Below are 25,047 nucleotides of genomic sequence, written 5' to 3' on the forward strand. Positions count from 1 at the left end.
AAATGAACAAAAATCTGTATTATGTTTGCACTCACATTCCCAGACAGAGAAACCTACCTGGCAAGTGAATGAATGAATTACAAGTAGAAGAGAATTCAGAGCTAACGGATTGGCCATCCTGTAAAGATACTAGCAGGAAGTATGTTCCAGCTTTCTAACTCATTAATCATGCAAAGTTCACTGAGTCACTTAGCCTGTGGGGTTTTAAGAGAAATATATCAGTGAAGTGCCTGGAATGTGTAGATGCTCAGCTGGTGCCCACCACCATTATCCCCCTCTGTTCTAGCTGCTTCCAGGATGCATTCCTTACACGCTGCAATGGACAACAGTTTGCATGGCTTGGGAAAATGAGTGAACGTGAGGATGTGAAATGAAAATATCTTTCCAGCGAAGACATGAATTTTGATTTGAATAATGATCCAGTGCAGTGGAAGACTATTTATTGTTCATAATATACAGGCTACTTCATTCAATTTAAAACTAATAATTTAGATCCAGACCTCATTTTGCATAAAAGAAAAACAATACATTGGAAGTTGCTTATGGAGAGCTTCTAAGGACAACAATCCCTTTTACATTGATGCAATTAGTAAAACTGACCCCAGTCTGGAGAATTGGTATCACTGATTCTAAAAGGACATTGAACCTCAGAGACAATGGATGCCTATGACAGAAACAAACATCACCAAGGTCAGCTGGCCTGGGTCTGAAATATGCCTGGAATAAAACCGGACTCGCTAAACATAGCGGACAATGAGGACTACTGAGAACTCAAGAACAATGGCAATGGGTTTTTGATCCTACTGCATGTACTGGCTTTGGGGGAGCCTAGGCAGTTTGAATGCTCACCTTACTAGACCTGGATGGAGGTGAGTGGTCCTTGGACTTCCCACAGGGCAGGGAACCCTGATTGTTCTTTGGGCTGAGGAGGAAGGGGGACTTGATTGGGGAAGGGGGAGGGAGGTGGGAGGCGGTGGCAGGGAAGAGACAGAAATCTTAAATAAATAAATAAATAAATAAATAAATAAATAAATAGAAACAAGCAGAAAAAAGAAGGCTTGACATTCAGCCTACGATGGGCTGGCTTTCCTCAAGTCAATTTGCCACTGCACAAAATCAGACTATACCTTGTGCTCTAGCCTGCTCTGCAACAGGATTTGTTTTTAACTTTGTCATCTTTCTTTCTAGTACTACTGCAGATAGTGCCTGGAATGAATTATCAAGGCTGGTCCCTGGATTTTGTGTCTCATTTCTTCTAAAAAATAATGTATCCCTGCAACATATGTAGGAAATTCAATACAATTTATTTTTGTAAGGGATTGTGTAGGGGATTTGATGGATTTTCTGGTAAGTCTAAAGAGAATACCCTCAGGAAGGGTGTCTCCTATATTTCTTTCCACCCAGATTCTATCTGACTTTATCCCTAAGTCCTGCTAAGTTGTTATCAGTGTTACATGATCTGTCTATAGCAGGATAAGACCTGATGGGATGCAATGCCATGAAGTTACTTAGTAGTTGGATACCCATGATGCCTAGAAGTGGGTCAGAAGTCAGGATAGAAGCTTCAGGTAAGAAAATGCAAGAAAGATGCTTTTCAAATACAAATACTGTCAATGTAAATGCTGTAAGAAATGGACTTCATTCCAGTTCTGCCCTTTGGGTAGCTCTAAATTTTCAAATAGAATCTTTAGCTGTGGACCACAGTGTTCTGATATAATTTTAATATAAAAATAATTCTAAGAGTTGTAATCTGTTCAAATTATCAACTGGACACTTGGACTTGAATACTCACAGCTAGACAGACCTGACAAGGGTGGTGCTGCTGGTTCCATCGTACTAATGTAGAGTAGAATCCAGTTGCTCCTGCTGCTGCTGCTCCTGCTGCTGCTGCTGCTGCTGCTGCTGCTCCTCCTGCTGCTGTAACAGCAATCAGTGGCAATGTGCTGGCTCCAAAGATACCATGAGAGCCCACAGCTGGCAAAGACTCTTGCTGCTGTCATAGATGCTGAAGGCGTAGGTGGAAGTTGAGAGAAATCTTTCCATTTCATCTTCTGCTTCTCTGTCATGTCCTTCCAGAGAAAGAAGCTAAGTAATCTAGTTGAAGGCCTGTACTTCCTTGAAACTCAGGAACCACAAAAGCACATAATGGGACTAAAGACAACAAACAATAATGACCACAGATCCTACAAAAGGTTGATTGGTGTTTAGAGGAAACAAACAGTTTTCCAGAGTAATCTAATATTTTTGCATTCACAGCAGTGTTGCAAACCACTTTCAGTTTCTTGTCTTTTTGGTTGTGAACTCCTATGGCCAGTTTTCTGACATCTTTGCAAGACGCCGTCACTGTTTTTTCCATGTTCACACACATACTGCAATTGGTTTAGGAGCATTTCCCTAATGGCTCTTGAGAGGAGCATGCATTCCTTTATAGGTTTGCATCCCTGCATCTGACCAATTAGTATCACTGTTAAAATTTTTTCTAATTTTTAGGTTAATTTAGGAGCTTTCTACCTTTATTGTTGACTTTCCAAGATTGAAATGTGAATTTCTTGTTATATATGTGATTTTCATCATTTCCCTTAGTGATGTTTTCATTTTCTAAGCAGTGTCTTGAATTCCACAAACATTTTTGATCCTACTGAAGTCTATTATATCAATGTTTACTTCAGAAATTATGAATTGTTTAGAATCACATGCTGAATTTCCCAGTTTTAAAGGATTTATAGCTATCCTTGTGTTATTGATTTCATTTTTTCTCCATTATGATAACAATCCAGTTGTAATTTCAATTCCTCTGCCCTTTCTCAGTCTTGTTTTCTGACATGGTATCATCTATTTTGGTAAAAATGTTTCAGACGCTTTGACAAGATTGGTGTTTTACTATTGTATAATAGAAAGGCATCCACCCTCGTTACATCTGGCTGGTCGATGATATCCTTTTCTCTGTACATAGTGATTCTTTGTCTGTGAGCTCAAATCATTATTAAGGCAGATATACAAGGCTTCTGGGTATAGTCTTGTAATGCCTGTCATTCCTTTCAGGACTGTCAGCTGTTCCTTGATGCTTGAAAACTGTGTTCGCATCATTAGGACATTGTGAGACTCTGCATGTAAGAGCCTTGTACGTTCTCAGAGAAATTTCTCTTTCATCTTAATGTAATACTGATCTTTATCGTTGGCCTTTCCCTCTGAAGTCTACATTGCCTGGTGTTAACAGAAACCCTTTATTTCTTGTTTGTGGTGCTTGCATCCTTTCTATCTTTTTTATTTTATTTCAGATGCAGATATAATTACGCTGAACAAGATTTCTCCTGGGCAGCATGACTGTGTGTATTGCATCTTTGTTTGCTTTGTCTTTTTAATTTCCTTCTGATAATGCCTAAATTTTAATAGGAATACTTAGTTATTTATATTTAATATAGGTCTCTACAGGTTTGCTTTTATGCCTACAATTTTAATATTTGCTTTCCATCTTTCCTTTCTGGTTTTCATTGCAGACTATCACCTTTTTTCTGCCTTTATTTTAATAATTATTTGCAGTCCTTTTTAATATATCTAGTCACAATGTTATTACACTAATGAGTTAATTTCAGTAGGACTTCTGGGGTTTTTGCTTTATATTTAATTTTTCAATCTACTTAAAATAAATATTTTATTATTTCAAAAAAAAATACAGCTGACAACATGGTTGAATGAATAAAGCTGCTTTCTGCCTACGCTGAAAACCTGTATCTGTGTGCCAAAAATCACATAATAGAAGAGAACCAGTAGCTATGGATTTTCCTCTCCCATCCACAAGCTCACCATGGCACATATAAGACCACACATATACACAGTTAATTAATTGATGTAATTTCAATGTAAGAGACTTATCTCCTAAAAGCCATAGAAAAAAATCATAATAGTTACAAAGTATAGGACTTTTTTGCTTAGCCTTAAGAAATCTAGAACTCTTTTTCTGCCTTCTGTAATGACGTGGGTTCAACTATTCTGCCTTAGATGGGAAGTTAAGGAAAAAATTTCCAAGACAAAATTCAGTGATACAGAAATTCAATAAGAAACAAATGCATTAATTTGGATGTATGCCATTGGAAAGGACCCCGAGAAATCTAAATTTAGACCTTGTAGAGACAGAAGAAAAGATTGCAGCTTAAAAACATAACTGTTGACACTGAAGACACTCTAAGCTATCGTTAGATGAAATGATGAGAGAAAAGCATAAAGGACAGGGGGACCAGGACACTAAACTATGTATGTATGTATGCAATGTAACCATGGAAATGCATCATGGCAATGGAAAAATCATGGGGAAAGTATGGCGATGCATCATGGAAAGTTCTCAGAAACTACAATTAGAGTTTTATGAGAACAGGAGAAAGTGGAGAAAAAAACGAAATGGAATATTAAGAACCGTGAGTGTCCTAAACAAGAGGAAGAATATCATATACCAAGTGTATCATTTGATTCCCTCAGATTGAGTACTTCCAGCATCCCTGCAACTCTGCCCATTTGGTTTTATCTAAACTTACCAACACATCCATATCATCTTTGTGCTGTGGTTCCATTTCCTTGGTCTTCCTGAAACTACGTGACCTGTCAATAGGACAGTTTTCAGTATCTCCAGTCGTTTTAGAAATCCTTTGAGTGGTGTCTTGAGAGGGAATATGAAACTTAGAGGAGGGCGCCACTTGAAAACTACAGAACATAAAAGAGAGTAGAAATGGATATGAAAGAAAGGGAGGAAAGAAGGAAGAGAGGAACAGGCAAGCGAGGATGATTATGGAGATCGTGAGAGCACCAAAGGACAATAGTAACAATAAAGACATTTACCTGATAAGGAAAGTTCATAAGGAATCCATGGTCATGTACAATTGTCTCACACTAATAAAATTATTGCTTCCAAATGGGTACTTTAGGCTTGAGTTTGTAGGGTAAAGAATCAACCTATATTGTACTGGAACCACTCCCACAAGCTCATGGGAGACAAGTACATCTATCTCTAGGTTTCTTTGGATCATGGCAATGACTGAAATTGTTCTTGAGGTATTATTTACTCTAGCGCAAATCAACAAATGCATCATGACCTCATGTCTTTCCTTCCATCTTTCTCTCTCTTCCTGCCTTCAAAGAACATGGACTGATTGGTCATCTCTCAAAATTCAAGTGCAGAAGTTCTGAGAAGTCTTTACTTATAATAAATTAGAACAGAATGTAGCACTCTTTCTTACGTTATTGAGATGAGGTGGGTTTTTTGTCTTTTTTGTTTAAATTTAACATTTTTTATTAATTGATTTTATTTCTGAGACAGTCTCATATATCTTCGGGTGACCTCAAACTGACTATGTAGCAAGAAGTTTCTAGTATCCCTGATTCTTCAGCCAGAGAGTATTGAGATCACAGGTATTTCAGGTCTTGCCAGGCTTATGTAATGCTGGCATCGAACCCAGGGCTTCTCCCATATTAGGCAAGCACTCAATTAATTGTGCTACATCCCCAGAATTGTGTGCTTACAGACAGCAACTCATTGTGTAGCCTAGGCAGTCATGCACCACCAGGCCCTAGAAAAGAATCAAGTGTTCATTTGTTTGTTTGTTTAGAGTTAACTAAGTTAAAATAGTCACCAGTTGGGCTTCATCCAGTAAAGCCAATATTTTCATGAGAAGAGACCATTAGAATACCAATCAGCACATGTAGAAGGAAGACCATGCCTGTAATTCAAGGAGAAAGGCCTCAGAAGAGAGATGCTAATATCTGCAGCTCAGATTTTTGGCATTTCTGATTCAAATAAGCACAAGTCTACTGTTTAGCACCACGAATCCATGCTAATTTGCTATGCAACCACAGGAGGGTCCTTGGAAGAACAACTGCTGAAGGGTGATCAACATATCTCTTCTAAGTTCCTTGCCAGGAGGATTGAAATGGTGCCACATTAACAAGCTACCTGTGTAGTTTCAGAACAGTATGCACAGTTATTAGAGCTCATTGCTTGCAGCTGCTTTGTTTACACTGCAGTTATCCTGTTCCCTGTGTGGCATCTGAGGTGGGTAGGAAGAGAAGCCTAAAAACGGGAGTGCAGTGGGGATGGCAGAAGAATAAACGACACTGAAATGGTCTCTCAGTCTCTTTATTCACCATCTGTGCAGGCTAGGCCAACTCTTAGACTCTAGCCCTCATTTCCGTTATCTATGAAATGAGGGATTGTGATTGCATGATGCCAAGACATATTTTAAGAAGGCATTTACAACCCAAACCTTAGACTCAGGGAACATTGCAGAAGAAGGGATGGAAGAGCTTAAAAGTCAGAGGATCAGGAAGTTTGCTGTTAGAGTGTTTCTCCTGGTAATGACAGAAACTATACATACAAACTCTCACCAGCATAACAGCTCATGAGACCTCAACCACACAAAGAACTAAAGGCAACTGAAGAAATTTTGGCACGAGGGGTGGCCTTCCACAGATAATAGCATACCAATTGGTTGTCCAGTGTGAAACAGTCAACCCTGAAATATGAGTAATGCCATATAAACTGAGTAGTTTATATTTAGTAATATATATGTATATACATATATGAATGCAATAACAATAAAAAGGAGGCTATGAATTTGAAAGATGGATATATGGGCAGGACTGGAGGAAGGAAACGGAAGGAAAAATGGTATAATTATATTATCTCAAAATTATGTGTATATATATTCCCTATTTGTATATTTACATATGCCATATAAGTTATAAATATATATTTGTATATATTATATATGTGTGTTGTCATTTTGTAGTGTTGTCATTTTGTAGTCTGTGTTTCCATGAATCTAAGCAACAAGCTATTCATTGGTAATTACTTAGGAAAGGCAACAGGCATGGTGTTTACCTTCATGGGGCTGATAAGCAAATAAAATTATCATGACTGTTAAGAAACGTGTAACATGAAACAAATCTTAGTCAACTATGAAGTGTAGCAGTTTGGGGATGCCTTCTTTGCTCAACAATTCTCTGGAAAACACTCTCCTGTTCCATCCTTGGCCTTGAGCAGTGGTGGTAACAGACACTAGCATTCCTATCATCTCCTTCCTAGATTCCCTGGGCTCCTTTTTTGTAGTAAACTTTTCAAAGAACAACCCCTGCCTGTCCCATTGCACTGTGCCTAGAGAGCAAGATGACTTGTTTCAGTGATGACAGCTGCCTCAGCCGTACCATGTTTTCTCTCTAACCATATGCCATTGTTCCAGACGGCACCTGCCTCCAAGTCTAATTTTTTTTCCCAATTATGTCACAAACTGTCTTGTTGGGACATCGTCTACAGGTGTACATTTCTTTCTGTTTCTTCCTTGGGGACTTATGTTGGTTGAGATTGGCTCTAAAACATATTACTTCTGTTAAGATTTTAAAATTTCATTAATAATTGTATAGCTCCTTAGTTAAATGAAAATGGACTCCTCATGAAGAGAGGCATTTCAAGTACTTAGCAATTTTTAACATTTTTCAGGTCTTGTATGAAAGAGTTTTGAAATATGTTTCATTGTGACAATTTCACTTAGTCTTAAGGAAAAATCACAAGCGTGCAATCTTATGTAATGGACATGGTGAGTCACTTCATCACACTACCAATCTACCTGCTGTCTCTCTATCACTCACCTACCTATCAATCATATACCTATCTATATAGTCATACTTTATCTTCCATTATGTTCTAATCTTCACTATAAATTCTATGTTTCATCTGGAACATGAACGTTCCACATCACACTTTGCAACAAAGTGCAAATCTATTTTAAGTATCATATGTATTAATCACAACCATGTCAAAGAGAAGCATACATCTTTTATGCCACAAAGAAAATCCTCATCTGCTTGATTTGAAAGAGTCAAGTAGGGCTCTTCTGGAGCATTTGCTGAATTGAAATAGGAAAACAGAGTTTATACAATAATATCTGATTTTATAGGTGATTATCAAAGTGCCTCTTAAGTAAAACCATGAAAGTAACAATACAATAAAGAAGATTTGGATTCATATCTTAACAATGATACTTTTTTATATGTTTTGGTCAAAGAGAAGTGTTTTATTACAGATATGAGGGGGAGTACAGTCAGAGTCATCTGGAAGAGTTCAGAGCAGGGAGAGAATGCAATGCACTGAACATGGCCAGTAGACAGAATGGGGCCATAAGAAGAAGACCATGTGAGATGGAAAGAGGAAGAAAGGAGAAATGCAGCAAAGCAGACCCAGTAAGAAGATGAACAGGGCAAAGAGAACCAAGAGGAGTAATAAAGATATTTCTCAAATACCACTTGCTTTAGGTTTCATTGTCAGTAAGGCAATTTCATTCCTGAAATACAGTATGTGTCATTCTCAGAGAATTAAAATTCAGGAATCAGTGAATAGCATTTTTATATACTTTGAAGAATGCTATCAACAGCTCCCTCAGACATGTTGATTATCCATGTTGTTAGGGAAGTATCTGTCCTTCCACACACTGTTCCACTAGAATGCCTCCCATCCTGAACCTTCAGGTCAATTTATTCCTACAAACTATCTCCTGACAACAGCACAACCTCCTTAACATGCTAAATAAAGTAAATTTCCTTAGGAGATAAAGTTTTTCCCCACTTTCATTGAGAACAAAAGCTTATTTGGGGATCCATTCATTAAATGATAGAAAAAAAAAGATCTGAGGAAACTAATTTCTATTTATGCTCTCAAGGCACCATATTCATTCTTCCTTTCACAAGGAATTACTGGCTCAAATATTTTAATCCCTGTATAATAAAATTCTTGATTTTCTCATTTTTTTCACAAAGGCATCATATTCTATTTCTCTACCCATTGCTGTTGATAGAGCATGACTCTGTTCAATAGTGTGCCACTAAATATGCATGAGCATCAGCTCAGAGTTTCAAGGACATTGCCTCAGCTTTCTACCAATAGAAACTTCAAAACAGAGGTTAAATAGAAACCAAAAGGAACTTAACAGAGTTACACAAAACAAACTGAGCAATGTAAGAAAGATTTTCATGTTGCTATGAGAACAGGACAGATTTATAAGATGATATAGAATATTTAGCTGGTCTATATTCTGTCAATCATGTTTTAAATAATCGCTGATTGGCCAGTAGCCAGGCAGGATGTATAGGTGGGAAAACCAGACAGGAAGTAGAGGCGGGGCAATGAGAACAGGAGAATTCTGGGAAGAGGGAAGCTCCCTCTGCAATCCTGCCTGGACACAGAAGAAGGAAGATGTGATCTGCCTGCTGAAAAAGGTACGGAGCCATGTAGCTAACATATACTAGAATAATGGGTTAATATAAGTTATACGAGTTAATAAGAAGCTTGAGCTAATGGGCCAATCAGTTTATTATTAATGTAGACCTCTGTGTAATTTCTTTGGGACTTAACGATTGAAGAAGCTGGGCAGAGCAAGAACTGGGTGGGACAGAAAAACCTCAGACAACATTTAACTACTCAGAGAATTGCAAGTTATGTGCAGCAAGGACACAGAACAATCTACAGAACAAAACTTACTATGTGTCCTTATGTTTATGGAACACACACTTGGGTTTTCTTAGCAGTAGAGATTTTAGTACTAAAAAGAGAAGCTAGAGAAGTGCCATCAGTGTTAGAGACCAATGCTGTTTTCTTCTGCATTGACAATGTTCTCTAGCTATTCAGAGTCAAACTGGATTGGAAGCTATTGTCAGAGTCCTCTATTTTAGGTCCAAATCTATTGATCATATAAAGTAAATTCAAGATGCCAGAAAAGATGAAATTTTCAAAGAAAATAACACAGGTAACTCAAAATAACAAACATGAAATTAAATAATTACATATTATTTGAACTTATGACCTATGGGTGTTCATTGCCAAATATTTTTTAGGTGATAAGAAATGAAGTATGCACTGCTATGAATTTATTGCCCCAAGAATATTGTGGGCTAATTTCAGAATATCACTTACTTCCATCCAGTTGAAAAAAAAAAAGACTCATAATATGCATTGACAGTCATTCTGTGCTTTCCTATTTTGATCCTTTGCTTTGTTCATGTCCAAGGGCATGCAATAGCAACAATTGTTTTCTTCTTCATCAGGGAGATCTGTGAAGAGCCTTTCTCCCTTCCATGAACTTTAAGCCTATGGGCTATCCACTGTGGTGAACTGATTATATTTCTACAGTAGATATAAGCTCTAATAAATGTCTTCTATTGCAGAGTAATCTCCTTGCAGCTGTACTATCAGTCTTATATTCAATTAATACTCCAAGAATGTCTTTCTGGACAGCTTTGTTAAACATTTAAGGAAGAAACATGCAGATCTGCACATCTTTCTGAAAATAAAAAATAAAACAAGGGCTAAAAGAATGAGGATAGATGTTGCCACGCCTAAGAACTAGATTCAATTTCTGGATCCCACATGGAGAAAGGAGAAAAACAATTTAAGAGTTGTCTTTAACCTTGGCTCCTGTGCCATGCCAGTCCAGGGCGCTCCCTTACATGCACAGAAACACACACACACATGCAAACAATTATTAAATGTTAACTTTTAAAAAGTGTTAATAGAAAAATAACAGATAAAAAGAGAATTGGAAGAAGCATGTTCAATTCATTTAGAGAGCATAATTTTCTTGTAAGCCATTATTATGTGAATAATAAAATCAGTGAAGAAATAAATAGGGAAGATTTTGTTGATAAATGTTGTGCATCAAAACACAAAATCATTACCAATACACTGAATACATTACACTGAATGTATCTTGTATTATATAAGAAGGTTATAAAATATATAATTATACCTTACATATATAACTACATATATATATATATAATTTTATCTTGCATTATATAGCATGGTTACTTTGTCATGAAACGCAGTGTATTTTTTCACAAGAATGGAAGGCTGACTTGCTTCTTGAAAACCAACACACTTTGTTATTTTAAAAGAATAATGTATTTATACTTTTATTACTCATTTGTCATAAGAATTTAACACTCACCCACCATGGTATTTCTCTTTACACATAAGAGACAGAAAACTCTTGAATCTGATAAGTTATAGCTATGAAAACCCTATATCTGGCATACTTTGTGACCAGAAATAATATATAAAGTAAGGTGCAAGTATCTATGGTTTTTATCTGACAGTGTATTGGATACTCTGAGACAAAAGAAAAAAGAAAAAAAGAAAGAAAAACATATAGATTTTGAGTTGGTAGCCCCACTTTCCAATGGATGCAATGTTAAAGACACATTGGGATTTACATCTCCGTATCCGTGGCAAACTTTTACAGTTAATCATGTGGGAAGGCAGGATCTTACAACTTTTGGCAAGAAAATATTTCTTAACTGAAATAGTGAAGTACAAATCCTATCTAATCTTCTTGGATTTCATCAGAATGTAAAATTTTGGATCTTCTAATACCTTGATTCAGAAATAAAAATTTACTCAAAATTTCAAGAGAAAGATCAGTTATTATAATCCTACAGAGTGTTTAAGAACTTCTCCAACTCAGTTTTAAGGGAGTTAACAGGTCTGGTGAGAGGGTTCTGTTGATACAGTGCTTGATTTACAAGTGTGGGTCTCTGAGTTCATATCCCCAGCACTCCAGCAGAAAAAGTCTGTCTATAACTCCAACTCTGAGAAGGTAGGCACAGGAAGAATCCAGAGGCTTGCTCTCCAGTTGGTCTAGCCCAATCAGCAAGCCTCACATTCACCCCGAGATCACGACTCAAAAATAAAATAAAAAGGTAGAGAGGGATTGAGGAAAACGCCCACCTCATGTGCACAGTCCTCTTCTACATACACAAAAATGGTCACTTAAATACACACTACATAAACCTATAAAACAGGAATATAAATTACATAAGCAATAGTAGGCACTGCCACTGAGTGTCTGGTGTGCACCTATGCTTCACGAGGCCTGTGGATCTCTTAAAATATCAGCCCACACATTTGCAGCATTACAAAGATTTTTGCCATTTGCTTTCTTTGTTCCTTTTTTTTTTTTTTTGCCTCCTGTCCTAAAATGAGAAAACAGCTGCTAATGGACAAATTAACATTAGCAATTAAAAGAAAAAAAAAAGCCAGCAAGCAACACAAATATTTTAGCAAGCTTGAGAAAAGGGATCCGATTGGCCTCATGCCGTCAAAAGGGCTAAATATGTCTCAGTCTGTGGTTTTATTTTAGAATAAGACATTAAACATTTGTCCTGTTTTGAGTTTCTTTTTTTCCACATAAAATCCATGCTCTCTTCACGTCCTTCTCTTTGCCTTGTTCTCTGTCTTTGTCCCCACAACTCTTTATCTTTCTAAAAGAAGAATAACATATCACATACTTAACATTTTTTTTCTGTGACTCAAAGGGGTAATGAGTCTCTTACCCAAAGAGAGATTAATTTAATCAAGGGGGAAAAAAATCCATGGCTCTGACCTGTAGTAGATGATGGTGTCCATAAAAATGCCATTGCTTCATACACTTCGGAGATAAGACCTTTATATGCACGTCTTTCAAAGCTTCTCATGGATTCACAGGGGCACATCTCATCCAGGTTGGAGCAATGTAAGTGAAGACTGATTAGTGAGATGCTTATGTATTCCTCCTGCAATTTGACATGAACAAGAGTAATTTTGCTTTAATCGTTGCTCTTTGGCTTACTGAAAGAACTATCTTCATGAACTAGACATATTAAAGAAAACAGACGCAGGGAGTCACAAGTACATGGTGATAGGGTGTGGTCAAATAGTTCATTGTGCTTAAAAAGTCAGGACTAAATGTTGTCATACTTGATAGGCTTTTTTGTTATAAAGAGCCATTTGCTAACAGTCTCTGAATTGCTTCTAGCTGAAAGTGTTCAAATGGCTTGTGGTCTTCTGGATGACCTGCCCTGGCTGTCCACAGGGAAGGCAGACTTTCATGGTATGGTTTCTTTTACTTCTACTATAGAATGCTCTATTGCTTCTTTTGCTGACACCATTTTCTCCTTTTGTATTTATTGAATTTATTTTTTTCATATGATATATTGGAAACCTATTCTTCTACCTCTTCCAACTCCTTCTAGGGTCTTCTATTTTTACCTGCCAACTTCATGTTCTTTCTCTCTTGAAAAAATAAGCAAACAAAGATAAATACAACAAAACCAGACACTGCCCCCCCCAAAAAAAAACAACAATAATATCAACAAAAAACACATACGGAAACATAAAGTCCATTTTGTTTTGCTTATCTACTGCTGGTTAATGGGGCATGTCCTGGACTCTGGAGGATATACCCAGTGCTGCTCGATCAGAGAAAAATTAATTTTCCTTTTGGAGCAAGTATAAATTGCATATAACTTCTTAGTTCAGGCTGAGAATTTGTGTCTACTTCCTCTTCTTGGTGCTGGGATTTTGTCTGGCTTGAACAATGCAAATCTTGGAATTGTTGTCACAGTCCTTGTGAATCCATGTGTTCACTAGCTCTGACATGTTTGAAAAATGCTTTCTCTTTGGAGTTATCCACCATCTTCAACTCTTAAAATCTTTTTGTCTCTTCTTTGTCATAGATTTATGAGACTTAGGAGAAGTTTGATAAAGACAACCCATTTAAAGCATTGTGCTCCAAAAGACAACCCATTTAAAGCATTGTGCTCCAAAGTCTTTACTCTCTGAAGATTATTCTGTTGTGGGTTTCTGTGTTAATTACATATTCTGAAAATGGCAGGTTCTCTGATGAGACTTTGATGCTATGGGTATATGTCTTACTTAGGGTGAGAGACACCATGACCATGGCAACTCTTATAAAGGAAAGCATTTAAAGGGAGCTAGCTTACAGTTCAGAGGTTTAGTCCATTGTCATCTTGGTAGGGGGCCTGGTGGCATGCAGGCAGATATGGTGCTGGAGAGGTAGCTGAGAGTTCTACCCTAAGATCAGAAGCTAGCAAGAAGAAATGGTGATGTTGGGCTTGACTTGAGCATCTGAAACCTCAAAGCTGATCCCCAGCAACACACTTCCTCTTACAAGGCCACACCTCCTAATAGTGCCACTCCCTATGAACCTATGGGAGCCATTTTCATCTAAACCACCACAGCATAGAAATAAGCCCTTAGGGTCATTTTAATGTCATTTCATTTAGCGGTGTGATAGTAATAGTAGATTTTTTTCATACAGCCCAAGACTTGTCAAGTCTCAGTTTCTTGGCCACTTTAGTAATGTGAATTATGGGTTCCATTTCATCAAGTGGGTCTTAAATCTAATTTTTAAAATTTGCTTGATTATTACCACAACATTAATGTAACTATTGTACCAGCGTATTGCGTGAAAGGATGCTATATTGATCATTTCGGTAGCATGCACAGTCCTTCTAGTGCTATGAACACTGATCTGTGTGGGTGAGGCTTCTAATGGACACATGTTAAATTTTCCCATGTTTGATAATTTACTGAAGTAGTCTTTCAACAATAGGACCTTACTTCCCATCAGGTTATAGACAGCAATCAATATGATTGCCAACATCCTGTACTGTTTGTTGCAGTCTGTGGGACACCTCTGGCAACAATATGTAACCCATACCTGGAATTAACAGTTGTACTTGTTTGTATAAGATTTCATGTTGAGTCTTTCTCACTCTCATTATATGGTAACTGCTGACGTAAATTCCTTTCATAAATGTATGTCTTTTAGGAAACTTCTACAGCAGTAGGTTTGCAAAGGACTTCTCAAAAGGCTTTTAGTATTAACAATCTTTTTTAAATTGCCTCTTCGTTGAATCACAAGGTAACACAAACAGAGGCTTCCTTCTTTAATTCCGGATTTGTTCATTTACCACGGTTATATTATTTTGCTTTCAACTGTTTGATAAAACAAGGCAACTTATGGAAGGAGGAGTTGATTTTATGTCATGGTTCCAGAGGGATAGAAATATGTCACCATCCCGGTATGCACGGTGTCTGGAGAAGGAAACTAACTGAGACTTCACATCTGGAACAATAAGAAGACGCAGAAATGATAAACCGGAAATGGATTCAGAAAACTCAAAGCCCACACTCACTTCTGTACTTCCTCCAGCAAGGCCACATTTCCTAGACCACCTCAACTGCTCCACCAATTGGGAAACAAGTATTCAAATGTTGAGTCCGTGGGAGAGGTTCTCATTCACACCATAATAGTGCATAACTTTATCCCCTCTTAAACGGCCAGCTTCTTTACATACTCATTGCATTCAGTTGAAGGGAAGAACTATTTCTAGTCATTGTTGCAACTTTATGTTTAATATTATTTTTAACATGTAGACTATTCTCAGATCATAAGCTGAATAAATTATGATATGAAGTTAAGGGAATCATAGAGCATATGAATTGGAAAACAGGAATAGAAAATATGTGATTTTGCTTTTTGGAAGTTTCTCTGCTAAATATAATTCTTTTTATTCCAGTGGCATATAAGGTGAATTATTACACAGCTGATATTTTGGAGAACATCCTACTTCAAATTCTGTTGCTTATAGGAACTATCCAATTTTATATTTTTAACTTCTAATGGAATAAAAGTACAAAGTGCCAGGAATATGCCTCAATTTTGAGGACATGATGAAGAGCAAATATTTTTTTTAACCTTTAGGGAGGAAAAAAAATAAATGGAATTTTCACAGACACACATATGAGTGTCATTAAAATCATGAACAAGTTATGGAGGAGGCACACCTCTGCTAAAAGACCTGCAAAATGGGTTAACTAAGCTATCTGAGGAAGACAGGACTTTAATTAATTGAGATGCTAATGGTGATAAACATCTTGTTCTAGTTTAATTTATTTACTGTGATAAATTGCCTAAGTCCTTTGCCAAAAAGGTAACTCAGCAGATGAAGGTACTTATATAATTTTACCCTTTTTGGTTATAGTCCATAATTCTGAGTCAAGGCAGCAACTTCAACCAACTATTAGCAACATATCTTCCGTCAATCACAAAGAGAAATGAGTACATGCATCCTTACTTATATTCATGGGTTCAGTTAGATTTCTCCACTCATAGAGGTCAGGATGCTGTGTCTAGAGAATGGTGCCACCTACAGCAGTGTGTCCTTGGAAAGGTGTTGGGGACTGCAGACCACCAGACCCTGAATTTCTTGTAAACAATTTGTTTTCCTCTTCTCTGAGCAGCCTGCAGCTAATCTGAGCACAAGGTCCTGATTACAGGAAAGTGGGTTCTGATGAGTCTACAGCTGAAAGATCCCAAGAGCTGGGGAGTGACCAGAGCCCTGTATAAGCTGCCCCTGACCATAATAAAGTCGGCATTCTTGGCACTCTTGCATCAAGGATGACCTATGTCTCTGGGTCTCTGTCTGTCTGTGTGTGCGTGTGTTCTTAAGTCCCCAGCTTAGTTCCCAGCTCGCGTACTGTCCCATAGTGCTGAGTAGGAGCAAATGACAAGTGATCATAGAATAATTAAAAGAATGAGTAAATTTAATTGTAGAAGTATTTAATGTTACTTGGGAGATAGGTGGGCAGGTTAGATAATGCTGAAGAATTAAAAGAGAAAAGAAAAAAGATCAACACTAGTACTTGACGCATTTGTGTTTTCAGACACTTGGTTTTCATGAGCTTTCTTAAGATGGCATGGACACCACTTTATATCTGCACTTTCTGTAGCCTCTGCTTCATCCCTTCAAATTTAGGAACCTCTGCAGTCATCTTTTCTTTAGGAAATGCATTTCCTTGCTTTTTGATTTTTAAATAAAAATTGGAAATCAATCTAAACTTAATTATTTGCTGTATAATTTGACCCTGTAAAAATTAATATTAAATGAGGTTTTGAGTTTTCTGCTTTTATTTTTGAAGTACAATATATTGACCTGAATACTAAATTTCCTTGGTTAGAATTTGCAAAGATGGATTTTTCCCTTGAGCTAGAATTTCAATTCCCACATGTGTTGAATCAGTCACCTGCTATAAAAAGACTTGGTGAGTAGAAGCCTTGCATACTTTTCATAAATTTAGTTATAGGTGAAAGATGACATGTCAAAAGCATGGAGAAACTTTGCAAGATTATTGAAGGCAGTGAGGAAAGACAGAGGAGTGGATGAAAGAGTATTAATAGGAAGAGCAGGAGTCATCACATACTCCCCATATTGTTCTAATACAGGTGAACTCCATTGCTTACCTCTCTTAGAAATGAGTAGCTATATTTGTTACATTTGGTGCTGCTATACCAGGATACCAGTGAATGGATAATCGATAGAATACCAGTTCATTTCTTACGTTATTTTAGACTAGAAAGGCCAATGAAGCACATTTGTTGAGCATGGTCTCTCAGTATCATGGCATGGGGGAATACAGAAAGCCAAAAAGGCACATATACCAAATAAAATAAAGAATCAAACTCATCCACGTAGAAATCTGATTTGATCATAGCTAACCCTTGCAATAATAGTGTTCCTACTTTTATGAGAACAGAGCCCTGAGGAATTAATTCCTCCTAAAGACCCTTACCTCTCAGTATCATTATATGAGGATTAAGTTTGCAACACAGAAAATCTGAAAGGTACACACAGAATAAAGGAGTAGCATAACTCAGGGAGGTCATGATGATCTAAATAACACCATTCTCATTTTACAAATGACAAAATGTTATGATGCATTAAAAGTTCTTATCACATACAGGATTAATGATAGTCAAATTTTACACCAGATAGTGTCCTTAGTATCTGGCAACATAGTAAGAGACTGAATTCATTCTCTAAAAAAAAAAAAAAAAAGCTTTATTTTATTATAAAAATTGTTCTTCCTACAGTAAAACTATTTTACTAACCAGACAAACAAAGGGAGTAATCTATAAAGACTCTATTCTTTGTGTTTCTTCTATAGTATATTATGTTATGACTTGTGAAATAAAATAATTATATCAAAGGCATCTAAAGTCATTAAATAATACTGGTGGGAACAGGGTCTGTCTCTCATGCTTTGACTGACTCTTGGGAACCTATTTGCCATACTGAATTGCATTGCCTAGATTTAGTATAAGGGAGGCGTGCTTGATCATACTGTAACTTCAAATGCCATGTTTTGTTGGTATCCATGGGAGATCTGTCCATTTCTAAACTGAAACAGGGGAAAGTAGATTGGGGGAAGGGAGCAGAGAGGAGATTGGGGTAGGTAATATAAGGGGAGGTTGGTGAGGAAGCTACCATAAGATGTAAATTAAATAAATAAATTATAAAAACAGGACAAATTGAATCAATGACTATGGACATTTGGGGGGGGAGAATGTATGGAATTGTAATTATTAGGAATTAATCCTACGTTTTAGCACTCAAAAATAATGAAGTAAAGTTTGCTGAGCACTAAACATGCCCTAGGCTACCTGTAGAAATGATGAATATATCACATTCTCAGATTCTGGAAACAAGAGGATCAACTGGGATATTCTAAATGATTCTTCAGTGATTCTTGCTGCAAACCACGAACAACATGATGTGAAGAAGCCACTCCAGTGACACTGTAAAGAAAGCAAGTGTTCAGTTTAAGATATGCTGGTTTAGGAAATTGAATGGGTTATCAAGTGCTGATATTATATTGGGATTAGACATATGACCTGGGGTATAAAAATTATTTCAAGCACAGTTGTGAGGGAATGCTCACTAAGCATATGGACTTACACATTAACTAACAATTTCCGTGGGGTTATTAGAATTAAGCTGTCAGTTGCAGAGGTGGTCTTTCCTCTTAGTGTTTATATGGAAGAATAAAGACATTATCTGCCTGTGGGTTTCTATTGCTGTGCAGAGACACCATGACCACAGCAACCTTTATAATGGAAAAACATTTGATTGGGGTGGCTTATATTTTTCAGAGGCTTACTCTGTTAGCATCATGGTGCAACATGGTGGCATGCAGGTAGACATTATGCTGGTGAAGTAACTCAGTGTCCTACATCTTGACCTGCAGGCAACAGGAAGTGTTCTGAGACACTGGACAGTAACTTGAGAGAATATGAGACCTCACAGCTGTCCTCTACCATGACACACTTCCTCCAGCAGGACCACCTACTCCAACAAGGCCATACTCCCCAATAGTATCACTCTCTATGGGATTGTGGGAGCCAATTGCATTCAAACACTAACACTCCTGTGAATAATGTCTCAGGTTTGAGGTACACCCAGACCAGTTATTAAGCTAATATTTTTGTTGCACTTGAACCTTTTTCTAGGCACACAAAAACAAAGCCTTAAATGTTTATTTTTTTAACCAGGCACTGAAAATTTTCTCTGTTTTTCTATCTGATTATTATCTGAATTGATATTTAAATGGGTTTGGTTGGATCTATTTTCACTGTTCTTCTTTGATTCAAGGTCTAACCTCTTAAAACAGCCCATTAAACATCGGCAGCAGAAATGCTTCTTTTTCCTTTTTTTCTATTGCTTTGATTTTGGAGGCAAGCTGTGTCCTTGCCATGCTTATTTGAAAATGTGAAGTCTGTGGGAAACAGCATTGTATGATGATAAATCTATTTTTCCCAGTTGAGAGTGTTAAGTTACCAAGAATTGCCTTTGGATTCTCATAAAGTTAAAAATACATAAGTTGAAAAAAAAAAAAAAACCAAGCAAGCAAACAGGGTGCTCAAAGGGAAGTTGCTCCTGCTTAAACATGATATTGTAAAGGCTGTTTGGAGATATTTTCAGGATATATGTGAATACTGTAGTGGAGATGGTAGGCAACAGGTAGTGATATATGCATCCACATTCACAGCATGGCTACTCACTACTTTTACTTAATTTATACTTCTGAAAAAAAATAGAAGAAGATACAGAAATCAAAGCAGATTCATGAGAAGCCATATCTGAAGACATATTTTCTATAAAAAGGCTTGGTCAGTACCCAAATACTCCATAGGGTTTTTCTCTGAAGACTTATTCAATGCTTAATAATCACAGTAAGGCAATTAAATTATAGGATAGAAGCGCTATGGGAATCTAGGAGAGCAATCAGAAAAGGGAACTTGGGTGATGATTCAGGAGGTAAAGTACTTTGTGTGCAAGCACTAGAACCTGAGATTTTTCCCCAGCACTGGTGTTGGACAATGGTCTCTATTCTGTCAATTATATTTTAAATAAATGCTGATTGGTCAGTAGCCAGGCAGGAAATATAGGAGGGGCAACCTAACAGGAAGTAGAGGCAGGTCAATGAGAACAGGAAAGTTCTAGGAAGAAGGAAGTCTAAGTCTGCATTCCTGTTCCAGTCACTTAAAAGCCTGAGAGAGCTTGGGAAGTTATTCTAGATAAAGAAAAAAAGAGTTAAGCATAGATTCTTGATACCAGCACTTTCTCTGGTGGACTCTGCTTGCTAGAGGAAAGTGCTCTCATTTAAGAGAGGCTTCCTGACTCAGCTTTAGCTGCAAACCCTTGCAGCTCTTTCAAGAGATCCTGCCACGAAACACTTAAATGGTGTTGATAAAAAGCTGACTGCATGCTTTCTGGTGATGGTAGGGACTTGAAACACCACAGAGTTGTGGCCATAAACATGACTCTAGCCTTTGCTCCTGCCATGAGGCTAGAATCTCAGAAAGCTAAAGAATGGGCTGGATTCAGCCATTAAAGCCACAGCTTTAAACCTATCCATATTGCTTATCATATTATTGACTCATGTGCTCAGAAAAAGAGAGAGATATAGAGTAAAGATAGATTCAAAGACAAAGAAAACCTCTAAATGCTTTACAATGTGTTAAAAATATATGCAGGCTTGGGAGAGAAAAGAAAAAGGTTAAAGTCCTTTTAAAAAAAATGAAAGAGAGTAGTTGGGTGTAGTGGCAAACACCTTTAATCCCAACACTTGGGAGGCAGAGGCAGACAGATTTCTGTGAGTTAAATGATAGCCTGGTCTACAGATTGAGTTCCAGGACAAAGATATACAGAAACCCTGTCTCAAAAAGCCAAAAATTAAAAGCAAATATAAAAGAAATAGAGATTAAAATAAAGCCATGTAAAGATGAAAAATACACAGAAAATCTGGATACTATATGTTGTTATGCTCTCTTTGAATTGTTTGAATGCTGAGGAAGGAGCAATAGCTGCTAAAAGATATTTGTTTATAAAACTGCTGAATTAATCCAAGATAGGTATTTTGAAAATATCTCTACTTTAAAATATATGTTACTTTGGAGAAGAGGTTTTGCTTTTGTTTCCACAGAAAATGAGAGGCTATAGATTTATTCTGAGTTAAGAAAAATCAGGTTTCATCAAGGAAGACAACTAAGAAATCTCTGGTAGGAACAGATGGCCCAGATATCTGAGTTCTACATCCAGAAAAGATTGAAGACTGCTGCCTGAGATGATCAAGCTTCACAGGATACTCCAGTCAGGAGTTAATCATGATTCTGAATTTTTTTAGGTCCCCATAAGATTATCAACACCCCCAACCAGCAAGAAGTAGCCTGGAAAACTGTGCCCACATTCACAAATAATGGACTATGGATATTTTCCTTTGTCTAGAATGTTGGTTACAAGTTGTTATGACTAATGGTCAGGAGGAAAACTAAAAAAAGATATTAGATTCAGAGTTCTTTTTTTTAAAAGAGGGGGAAATGGTGTGGGACAATGGTCTGTACTCTGTCAATTATATTTTAAATAAACACTGGTTGGTCAATAGCCAGGCAGGAAGTATAGGTGAGACAACCAGACAGGAAGTAGAGGTGGGTCCACACGAACAGGAGAATTCTGGGAAGAAGGAAGTTTTAGTCTGAAGTCCTGACCCAGCCACAGAAGAAGCAAGATGTGAATGCCTCACCAAATAAGGTAAAGAGCCATGTGGTTTACATGGACAATAATAAAAATGGGTCCATGAGAACAGGAGAATTCTGGGAAGAAGGAAGTTTTAGTCTGCAGTTCTGACCCAGCCACAGAAGAAGCAAGATGTGAATGCCTCACCAAATAAGGTAAAGAGCCATGTGGCTAACATAGACAATAATAATGGGTGAGTATAAGCTGTGAGAGTTAATGAGAAGTCTTAGCTAGTAGGTCCATCAGTTTATAACTAATGTAGACCTCCCAGCATTCAGTTTCATCTTCCCTGCCTACCTAACTTCTGCCCTATCAACAGGCCAAGGCAGTTTCTTTATTCATTAACCAAGAAAAGCAGCACACAGACAGAAGGACTTCCCACACCACATCCATCCAGCCCAAAGGAAAAGACAGCATCATGGCCACGAAATGGGAGAATTCTCATGCATATTTCAGAGCTGTTCTCAAGAGACAAAAATGGGAATAAATAATAGGTTTTTCAAATGATAAACAAAAAAATTAATTTGGTATAAGCACACAATATTTCTTTATTTCTTCTATTGACTACAGCATAGATAAGACTTCAGATCTCCATGTTAAGGGCCTAAGTCTTAGGTTGTCATTCATGTTATGGTAAATAAATATAGTACAATTTAGAAGTAGGAGAATAAAAGAAGAGGAGGATGGGCAGAAAACTTACCAATGAGCTAAGTTACAGAGAGGTGAGAGCTAGCCTTAGTTCTTTATCAAACAGTAGACTTATTCTAGATAGCACTTAGGTATCACATTTTAAAAACCTAGAGGAAAGGATGCTGTAAGTTCTTTCTATATAAAGGGTACATACATTTAATATTGAATATCTCATAATGTATACAAGAGTTAAAATATAGAACAATACCCTATCTATATGCAATTTTTAAATATTTTGACTAAAATAAATTTTGAAAACTATATGACTATGATTCAACCATCTACAATATTAATGATGATAATGATGATGATATTGAGTTTATCGAGGTGATTCACATTAATTAAAAAGAGTAATTAAGAAGGCTTTGGGTGTCACATAAGGAAGTGGAAATGATGTAGCATTTCTCATCTTAAATGTTACCACTCATTAAAAGTGGCCTTGCCGCAAGTTTTAGGAACCACTTTGGAAGCTTTACCATGAAAGACTGAAATGCCCAAAAGTTTGCTGTGAGAAAGAATTTGATTATGCATGACTGTGCGTAGGCGGAGACTGCTTGTTCATTTCCCGGACACCCAGACCCAAAATAATCATACAGAAACTATATTAATTAAGACATTGTTTGGCCTGTTAGCTTAGATTTCTTATTAACTAAAATGCTTACATCTTAAATTACCCCATATCTATTATTCTGTTTATTGTCACAAGACTGTGGCTTATCCCTGTAGCTATGTAGCATTCTTTGACTCTGCCTACTTTCTCTATATATCACTGTTTGGATTCCTCACCTGGCTTTATTCTGCCTTGCCGTAGGCCCAAAGAAGATTCTTTGGCAATAAAACATATTCACACCCTATAGGAGGGAATCCCACATCAGCTGTGGCTCTGCTATGCTGTGGTCATAGAACTCAGCTCTGACTACCTCCTCGAGAAGCTGATGGGATTTGGAGGCAGAGCATGAGGATGGAGGACATGCCAGGCCTGGTGGTGTTGGCTAAGTTCTAGGAAAGCCATTGCTACAAAGACACCAGCTAGTGAATGAGTCCTTATCGGAAGCACTCCCACACATTTGTGAGTTTTAGCAGAGAACTCTAACCCCAGAGCATTGGACCAGAGAGGACTGAAAATGAGGGACTCAAGCCTTGACAGCCATTAAATTGTAAATCAAGAAAAAAAAATAGAAAGAAAGAGGATATGATTATAATTTAAGAAGTAAGCTTCGAATCTATCTGACTGGAGTAGAAACACCCACCAGGTCGGTTTGAAGTTGTGTCCAAGATCACAAGGCACAGGTGATGTCAGAGTCTGGATTCAAACTAAAGAAAAGAAAATCTCTTCTGGGGTGCATCTAGTTTAACATATTTTTGAGGTAAGAAACAGCTTCCTTTGGATCCATTTTTAAAATCACCCTCTGATATACCATGATTCTGCAAATGGAACTGAAGTCAACATTCAGCATCCTTTGTACTCACCCCTTAGATGCTCTAACCTCCTTTCTTCACTGTCCACAGTAATGTGGTTGTTTGGTCCCTCAAGGACCACACGCATAAGCCTCTTTTGAACTTGACTATTTTTTGCCTTGGCTTTAGCGTTCTCTAATTAACCAGACTGCTTTCTTTCCATTTTTTTCTTAAACCCTAATTTTAAAAAGCATTCTGTGTGCAGCTTGCTGCATTTCCCTATTACATAAAGCTACCTTCTTACTGGCTGACTTTATCATATTTTCTCTAATTTCCTTTTCAAGTGAAGAGCTTAAAACATTTATTTCTCTTAATGACACTCTATGCTTCTTTATGGGTAGAGCTTCAGTTTCACTTAAATTCCCATTCTTTTTCTCTTAGTTTAAACTTTTCTACTCTTGGAATAAGTATTCAAATGTAAAAAAATAAATCAAAGTACTGTGCAGTACACAAAGTACTCACTTTATAAATTCTGTGCCATGTTTATTTTTTCCTCCTGTTGTGTTCATCACAGAGGTATTTACTTCCTACAAACCTACCACTTCTCAAATATTTTGTTTTCTTTTAAGAATCCTTGTCCTTAATTAAAAATATGTTGTGTGCAAATTGACGACCTTATGGAATAAATCATGAGTACAGTCAGAAGTTCAGTCACCTTCCACGAAGGGTCAATTAGACTGCTAAACTCACCACTCCTGTGGGTTTCCTTCCAAGGACCCAGTGTAGTAGGGATCTGTACACAGAGCTGTGGAGGCAATTTTTTTCTCCTAAAGTAACACGGAAGAAAATACTCCCTCAGTAGGGGTACTTTTCAGACTTCTGGAGCATCTGAACACTTCCTGTATAATTTTTCAACCATTGTCAATACTTTAAGACTGCCACTTTTCCTTGCTGCTCCTCATATTCCACTCACTGTGGTAGGCATTTGATGTCTATATATAAGAGACTTGACCCTTATCACTACACAATAGAGAATAATATCTAGAAAGAAGAAAACAGACATTTAGCTATAAGTCCTCCAAATGCAATTGCCAAAATAGGCCCAAAAAACCAAATTTATCTTCTTGATTTGTTAGGTATTTTCATGTTGCTTTTGACAAATTTGGCAAATAAAATAATCCTAACACTGTCTGTACCAATTTTCTGTCAAAGAAACTACATCAAGAA

At 37.1% G+C, this 25,047-nt stretch overlaps 1 pseudogene; it reads left to right on the forward strand.

Annotated features, from left to right (window-relative positions):
• Positions 1–23,544, forward strand: part of LOC113456731 — a 62,065-nt pseudogene extending 38,521 nt beyond the window's left edge.
• Positions 23,545–25,047: the final 1,503 nt, after the last annotated feature.

The sequence above is a fragment of the Microtus ochrogaster genome, chromosome 15 (assembly GCF_000317375.1).
Source record: "Microtus ochrogaster isolate Prairie Vole_2 chromosome 15, MicOch1.0, whole genome shotgun sequence".
Taxonomy (NCBI): Eukaryota; Metazoa; Chordata; class Mammalia; order Rodentia; family Cricetidae; genus Microtus; species Microtus ochrogaster.